This window comes from Branchiostoma belcheri, unplaced genomic scaffold (genome assembly GCF_001625305.1).
Source record: "Branchiostoma belcheri isolate BF01 breed outbred unplaced genomic scaffold, Haploidv18h27 scaffold36, whole genome shotgun sequence".
Classification (NCBI taxonomy): domain Eukaryota; kingdom Metazoa; phylum Chordata; class Leptocardii; order Amphioxiformes; family Branchiostomatidae; genus Branchiostoma; species Branchiostoma belcheri.
The window spans coordinates 1788119-1796631 of NW_017803976.1; the positions used below are offsets into that span (position 1 = coordinate 1788119).

General features: G+C 39.0%; 1 protein-coding gene and 1 long non-coding RNA gene across 2 annotated transcripts in view; one reads left to right on the plus strand and one right to left on the minus strand.

Annotated features, from left to right (window-relative positions):
• LOC109476124 (soma ferritin-like) overlaps positions 1–8513 on the plus strand; it is an 18608-nt gene that overhangs the window by 5102 nt on the left and 4993 nt on the right. The window lies entirely within an intron of this gene.
• Positions 3204–8037, minus strand: LOC109476125. The gene is made up of 3 exons (XR_002140594.1): positions 7549–8037; positions 6647–6763; positions 3204–4202 (listed from the first exon to the last, which is right to left on the minus strand). It is a non-coding gene; the product is annotated as an uncharacterized LOC109476125 (long non-coding RNA).

Sequence of the window (8513 nt, forward strand, 5' to 3'; positions counted from 1 at the left end):
ATTTAATGAAAAAGCCTGAAGAGGCTCAGGGAGGAAACAATGGACTAGTTGCTGGCCTAGGCATTTATTGAAGGGAGGGGGGTAGCTGTGGTGCATAAAGAAGCAGTATTAAAGGGATTTTTACGCTAATGATGAAAAATTTTCAACACGGAGCTATTTTTTAAAAATTGGTATTGTTGGGTCCGTTGCGATATGCCAAGTAAGTGTAAATATGTAAATTTCGTTGAGCAATATTGATATGGGGGCCCCCTGGACAGAGAAGGGATTTTTATAAATGATGACAAATTTTCAACGCGGAGCAATTTTTTAAAAATTGGTATTGTGGGGTTCTTTGCGATACGCCAAGTTCAAATATGTAACTTTCGTTGAGCAATATTGATATGGGGGGCCCACTGGACAGAAAAGGGATTTTTATGCTAATGACGACAAATTTTCAACGCGGAGCTATTTCGTCAAAATTGGTATTGTTGCGTTTGTTGCGATACACCAAGTGTAAATATGCATGTTTCATTGAGAAATATTGATGGGGGGGGGGCTGGACCTGGAAAGAAAAGCGCTTTATATGCTAATGATGAAAAATTTTCAACGCAGAGCTATTTTGTAAAAAGTGGTATTGTTGGGTTCGCTGTGATATGCAAAGGTCAGATATGTATGTTTCGTTGAGAAATATTGATAAGGGAGCCCCCCCTGAGCAATCTCTTGAAAAAAAATATTATTTTGCTGCAGTTCCTCTGCATCTCGCCAGGATATCTAGATTTATCTTTAATGTGTTACAACTAAAATATAAGATGGAATTGTGATGGAATTGTAAGATTAACCAATAATGGTTGTCTTACGTGATTATCAGTCAATTTTGTTGCGGAATTGTCCTGAATTCCCCCAATATTTATTTGCTGCACTTTGAACCAAAATCGCATGGGGGAGTTGTAACGGGTTTTCGTCTAATTACTAACGAACGGTTTGGGTTACGGTCAAAGTTACTTTGTTCAAAGTTATCTAGTATCGTAGGCTATCCGTGTCCAAAATATGGTGTACCTGTGTTGATTGTAACGTGATCTATTTGGCTCTAAAGATTTCTTGGTAGGAACGCGTTTTACTACTTCGCGCCCCTAGAACTAGAGACAGGTGAATGGTCTATATTCTCACAAAAGATGAAGGAAGAGCAAATTTATTAACACCACAGCCAGGTCAGTATATCAGCCTGGTATTGTGCAAGTTTAAACCGGATATACAAAATCCTTATCAATTTATGAAGGGAAACGCACTTCTGTGAGATGCGATCCTAAAATCGTCTATGAGGAACGCAATGTTGGGACGACGCCTCCTTGCCAAGAGGTCTGGGAGTTATATTTCGCTAAGACTTCAACGCATTTCTTTCAAATTTGAGTGACTAATTTTCAAATGCGTTCCCACCCCATGCCCAAAATCCCATGCCGATATCACAATTTATTTTTGAGTTAACTATCTTTAAAGCTTTTGGAGATTAACTTCCATAACTACTTCATATATCACAGTTCACATGTCATCTCAATTGAAGATTGTATTTTTACAAGGCATCATTAGCAGTTTTATTGACAGCACAGCTAGATCAGCACATCAGCCTGGTATTGTGAGAGTTCTGTCCCGATATACAAGACCCTACTCGTTTTATGAATGAAAGCGCACGTCTTCTGTGCGACCAGGGTGATGCGACGCGGTCCTAGAATTGTAATGTTGGGAGGACGTCTTCCTGCCACAAGGAAACCGCAATATCTCGGCGGTCATAGCGCGCTTAGAACTCCACGGATTTCTTTCAAATTCTTGGGACTGATTTGTAAATGCTTTGATAGCCGATAGCCAAATTCTCATATCGAAACAATAATTCATTGTGGAGTTACTATCATTTAACCATCTAGAGATTAAATCGCATGCCGTGTATACCTTGTATCTTCACAAGGAATATAAAAGAAAAGCCTATCTATTAACTGGACAGCTAGATAAGTATATTAGCCTTGCCTTGTATAAATCTATAAAATTACATACGACGTGAGATATTCGTTTAAGAAAGAAAAACGCTTACATGCGGTGCAAATTATCGTAATCGTCTGTATTTTGGACGCCATCTCGCGTGAACGCTCAAGGTCGCACAGAGCGCATACTATTAGGTGATACTCTTTATCTCACCAAGCATTTAATTGGATTATTCGTTCTGAATTTGGATGATATATCTATTAATGATTACACATGAACATGTACATGTATAACTGAATCGATATGCTAAAATCATGGAATATCACAGATCTACGTCATATTTCGGTGAGAAAAGACAAACGTGTAATTTGTGAAATCATTATAGCTCATCAACCCCTCAGTTGCCTATATTGACTACGCTTACCGTTATTTAAGTGTTACACGAGTTCGTAAGACTTTTGGGTGTACAGGATAATGCCGTTATTTTGTTGACTTTCAGAGATGATAAATTTGCACTAAAATGAATGCTGATAGGCGTGAACCAATGATAAGAGACTTTATGGAAAGGTTTCAGCTTCTACTTAAAGTCAGTACCTTGTTCAGTCAGTGTAACAGACCCTCTTTTGCCTCAGGGAAACTTGTACAAATAACTACTATTATCTATTGTGAATAAACTCTAGTTCATCTGTAATTCATGAAATGATCTTTTGTGTTCATATACAACGTGTCTCATTTTATATCATATTATAACTAGGAAAATACACACTCAACACAACATCTGAAAAGCAAGATTTGTGTGATTTCATTGACAAACATGACAGTGAAACCAGTGTTTTCAGCTACCTTTCTCGTAATGCTACACATATCAATAATCCACAGGGTCATCATCATGTACTGGAGTCATAAGACTGAACAAATACTACAAACTACTTTGACTTAAACCTGACTTGACTGATTCTACAGTAGCTCAACTTTGTTCCTGCAATGTGGCCATTCCTTAACCCTTGTCCTGCGGAGCCCATATATATATGGGTTGCACATACAGTACCATCTATATAGTGCCCTGTATATGTACGATTTGGGGGTGTTTCTCGTGCAACGCATCACACCGCAGCGAAACGCAACGAATGCGGAAGTAACCACGCCACCGCGGGCCAAAAAAAGTCAAGGGTCTGTGACCTGATTAAGACATGAAATTATTTGAAAATATTATGTAAAAATTGCCAGCAGGACAAGGGTTAACAATCACAAACAAGATTAGGAACTTCTTCACTGAATGGTTAATCTGATACCAACATAATTCACACAATGACCACTAAGCACCTGGGCTACAAGTGATTTTCAATCAATTTTTTTCACATTAGGGGAATAAACTGCAAAGTGATTTTTCAATTCAAGCTTTGAAATCCTTCATGCACACATGTAATGCAGTAAAATTTCCCTCATTGGTACAAGTACATGCATGTTCAAAGCATTGTTACAATGTTCACCATTCTCCTCAAACCTATTGTTTCATATGGTTTTTCCATATGTTTAATGGAGACCAAGTAGAATACAGGGTTCTCACCAGATTTTTTTCACAGCGTAGGGGTCAGTGATGTACAGAAGGGCAAATTTCTGTGGCACAAGCCACGCATTGAGTCCACAAAACATGCATGCAGTAGGGAATGTAGTGTTCTCTGAGAAAACTCATGAACCTGAGGCACTTTTCAATCAGAGAAGTTTGCACAAATAGCTACCATTATCAATTATGGATGGAATAAACATTAGTTCATCTTAATTCAAAATGTTATATAATTTTTGTAGTTATGTTATCTATCTCGGTGGAACGAAACATGTTTCTATAATTGAATATAATAACAATAACTATGAGAAGGCACGCTCAACACATGTACGTATGAATTACTGAAGAACTTCTTAATCTGCTCATATTCATACAAAAACTGACAATGAAAATGCTGGCTTAAGGTTACAAGTATCAGTAGTTCTTGGGAAATAATATGTGATCACATACAGTAGTCATAAGACAATAATTCACACCTGTGACAGTACTATAAATTGCATTTGTGTCCACAAATTTTCATTGCCATTGTTTTCTCAAAGCTCAGTTCCTACATGGTGTGTTATGCCGAAAGGCGGTTATACCGGCTATACAGATACAGATACAGATATAGCTAGCCAGGACTTTGAGGTGGCCCAGTGTGGTCTGCTTTCTGGTATCCACAGTTCAGCTGTATGTTGACGTCTGGCACCTGTGACGGGAAGAGGGAAGAATGTCAAATCATGCACCAGCTTTAAGCTTCTTGTACTTAGAGTTAAACATAAACCTGGCATCAAAATCAACCTGAACAAACATAATTACTTAAGATACCAGTACTGTCAATTCTTGTGCAAAACAAAACCATAAAAAAACTTCCTGGCTTACAGTGACCCTGGCTGGTATTATACAAACTAGTCTAGTATGTTGACTCTGTTGCTCCTATGGTACAAGTACTATTGTAAGAAAACTAAGATATATAGGCTAGGCCTGTTTCATTGTATTTTTTCACTTGCCTACTTCAATGACTTACATGCAGACAATGTTTTGAATATGAAAATCAAAGATTTCAGACAGTGGGGCTAATAATGAGTTTCAGTTTCTACAAATAAAACTACAAAAACAGAGTAATAATAATATCATGCACATGTAATAATTCTGTCATGCAAGGAGATGATATATAGTGATCAAAAAACCTAGAATTATGTTTACATCAATCAGCACATTAGAATAAGCAAATTGAAGAACAGTTACAAAAGTATGTCTGAATCTGATGCTTTTCCATGACCCGTGGTGGTGAAGATTTTACAAACATTGATGTGATTGTAAATGTGTAACAGTAGCCTTCATTTACTCCCCCCTCTCTGTATAGGAGTAAGGAAATTTAAGTGCAGCAATTTATCAGCATGATCTTCTTAGATATGCAACAAATAAAACCTTTGGCAGATACCACTACAGTCAAAATCAGGGTTGACTGTTAAATAAGCAAAACATTACCCAGTACACCCACAATTTCAGCAATTTGTGAGAAAAATCTTACATTTGCCGACAAACATTGCTACAATGTTGCTCTGTAGCAGACTAGAGAAGGTCTGTACTGGATTTCTATACTTAATTTTAAGCTGGTGATTTAGTTATGCAGCAGATTCATACGTATACTATGCTGTCTGAAATGTTGATCTAGTTTATATACACTTAAGTACGTACAGAATGTATTTATATTCCATTAGCACTCTAGACATGACTGAATGTAATCCAAATAATATGACCTGTCTGTACCCTGTATATATGTGTGTATACTATGAGTGTGTGTGTGTGTGTGTGCAGTAGTGTGTGTCTGTACAGTAGTATATGTGTGTGTGTATGTACAGTAGTATGTGTATGTGTGTGTGTGTGTACAGTAGTATGTGTGTGTGTGTGTGTGTATAGTAGTATGTGTGTGTGTTTGTATGTATGTACAGTAGTATGTGTTTGTATGTACAGTAGTGTGTGTGTGTGTGTGTGTGTATGTGTGTGTGTGTGTGTGTGTGTGCAGTAGTGTGTGTCTGTACAGTAGTATATGTGTGTGTGTATGTACAGTAGTATGTGTATGTGTGTGTGTGTGTGTACAGTAGTATGTGTGTGTGTGTGTGTGTGTATAGTAGTATGTGTGTGTGTTTGTATGTACAGTAGTATGTGTTTGTATGTACAGTAGTGTGTGTGTGTGTGTGTGTGTATGTGTGTGTGTGTGTGTGTGTGTGTGTGTGTGTGTGTGTGTGTGTGCAGTAGTGTGTGTCTGTACAGTAGTATATGTGTGTGTGTATGTACAGTAGTATGTATGTGTGTGTACAGTAGTATGCGTGTGTGTACATTACAATAGTATGTGTGTACATGTGTGTGTGTGCGCACGTGTGTGTACAGTAGTATGTGTGTGTGTGGTGGAGATTGTGTGTGGGGGGTGGATTCATACATTGGGAAACTCAAGGCTATATTCAAGGAGAATGGGACAAAAGACTAGGTCTAGGAAATCCAGCCGCTAAGTCAACAGGTACTACAGGGCAGTTGTCTTCTTGCTTGACCAAGATCATAAAGGTGTGTAATTATATCAGAAACAATGTGCTGCAAGAAAATCTGCAGTAAAGGTTTACATATTGGCCAGGCGACGTTCTTCTCAGTAGATAGAATAGGGGAGCTGAGGTCGTCCCAAGTGTACAGAGCATGGGGTTTTGACCAGCTTATTCCCCTTACTGACTTCAACCGGTTACTAGTACGCATACTAGTACAAAGCCTTAGTAAGGTATATGAATGGGGTATGAATATTATAATACAACATGTAGTTATGTTTGAGTTCTTTTTGAAGTCGGTGGAAGACAAACAAGTCATATGTTTTTCGACTGGGTTCTGCAATTTTCTTTTTTTTCTGAAAATGTGGATGGAATTTGGTGGCTGAAGTTCGATAATGCCTCAGATTAACTTTCTTTTTTTTTGGCAATTAGCAATTGGACAGAAGAAGCTGAGTTATAATTAGCTAGCGTGCACACACCGAAGGGCGCTTATCCCGCTGCTATACCGATACCATATATTTGACAAGCACAACTAGCTAGGGTAGTCGGAATCTGCTACCCGGTCTGGTCCACATGATTCCACAGAACTAGTACCAACAAAGTCTTTCACACTAACCTGGTATCCAGGTGGCTGGGCGGGTTTTCTTCAGGGCTGCTGAACCTCGATTGTGGAGGGGCGAATCAACTCCTGGTGTGCGGCATATCATTCAAATATACCGGGTGGTCTGTTGAGCTGGACAGGGGGAAAACTATTAGAGCCCCGAAGACAGCATGCCCCAAGCATGATAGATTGGATAAACTGAAGTTACTTTCAAACTGATATTGTTACTAGAGATATGGTAATGAATGCATGTATGATTTAGGATATGTAGCATGTAACTTGTTACATGTAATTAGTGTCATCATCTGGATAACTGATCTTTCTTTTGTGGTATTGATATTAATGTTAACTAACAACATCCGACATTATCTTTGCTAACAGGTCAATATATTGCCACTCTCACATTCTAATCTAAACCATCAAATTATGCCAAATCTGATATAATTTTGTACGGCAATTATAAATAACATCAAACTCGAAATCAGCTCAACAAAATAATTTTTAATCTCCAAGTGGAAAACAAAATAATCTTTAACCTGCAAGTAGATTCTGTGGGGAAAATGAGGCAATACTTATATGTATTCGATGGGATGCCTACATAATATTTATTCATTGGTCTCCTGTAAGTGTCTTAGTTTAAACCATTGCATAATGGGCCAGCCAAGCAGGAAGTCAATGGATAATCTGCAAGTATTAAATTGGCCAGTCTGTAACCATTTCCCCAGACTGGCCAATTTGATACTGTCTAGCCCCCCTCCCCCAAACATCTGCTTGGAGATTAGTCAGTGTGGATATGGCCCGACAATATATATTATTGACTCGCTTTTACCCCACAGAATCTGCTTAGAAATAAAAGAATATTGAGATGTTCAAAACTACGGCGATATGTACAGTGAAAACAGGCAAGAAATACCTACCTATATAACATGCCTTATCAAAGTTGGACGTGATTTGTTGGCGAAAAGACGAAGGATCGGGTCAAACAAACATCCATCCACAAAGTCGAAAGGCAATCTGCCCGTCGTTGTTTCGCATCAGTCGATGGTCTCATGAAAGTACATGTACTTTAACTAAGCTATAATAATACTCCGTTAACAGTATTAAAAACATCTCGTGGCAGCAGCCTTGGTGTTTATTTTCATCCTGAATACTAGTAAAAACTGTCCGAGTCAGATCAAAAATGGCGGCCATTACCGACCTATAAGAGGTCATCTACCCGGTGACCTCGCCAAGAAAATACTCCTGATTACCCATATAACTGCGTGTGCAACACTGTCCGGCCGTTAACTTCCTTAGTAAGGAACTGAGTTACTAATAACGGTCACATCCTAGGATGTGAAGATAGCCTCTTGGCTTATTAGTTAGTATATAACGGTGGTCACCATTAGTTACTAGTTACTATAAACGGTATGTGTATGGGGTCTCCTGCGAGTCGGATCGCGGTCGGGCCGATACCTCGGGCGATACGGAATACCCCGTGTTGTATTCTATATATATTAACCAAGAGTAGCAATGGAATGTAGGGCAAAATGTGGGTCGTCTTGATACGTCATACTGGCCCGGCACGGGTTTGGCTTCTGGCACTAATAGTACAAATGTAGTAGTAATACCATAGCGGCTATGCCATAGGGGCCCGCCAAGGGTGTCGGGTGGAGAACTGATGCCTAGGACTAGGTCACATTTCCAAACCGGGGCCCGACCGGGCTGTTTGTATGAACGAAAACTCACAATTCATATCAAGAATATACAGGAATAGTGCCCTTGATTATTATCGAAAACTTTTCTGTGTTTCCTTGTCTTTTAATCGTAGTTTTCGTTCCATAAGACTGCCCGGCCGGGCCCCGGTTTGGAAATGTGACCTCAGCACTAGATAGAACAGAAG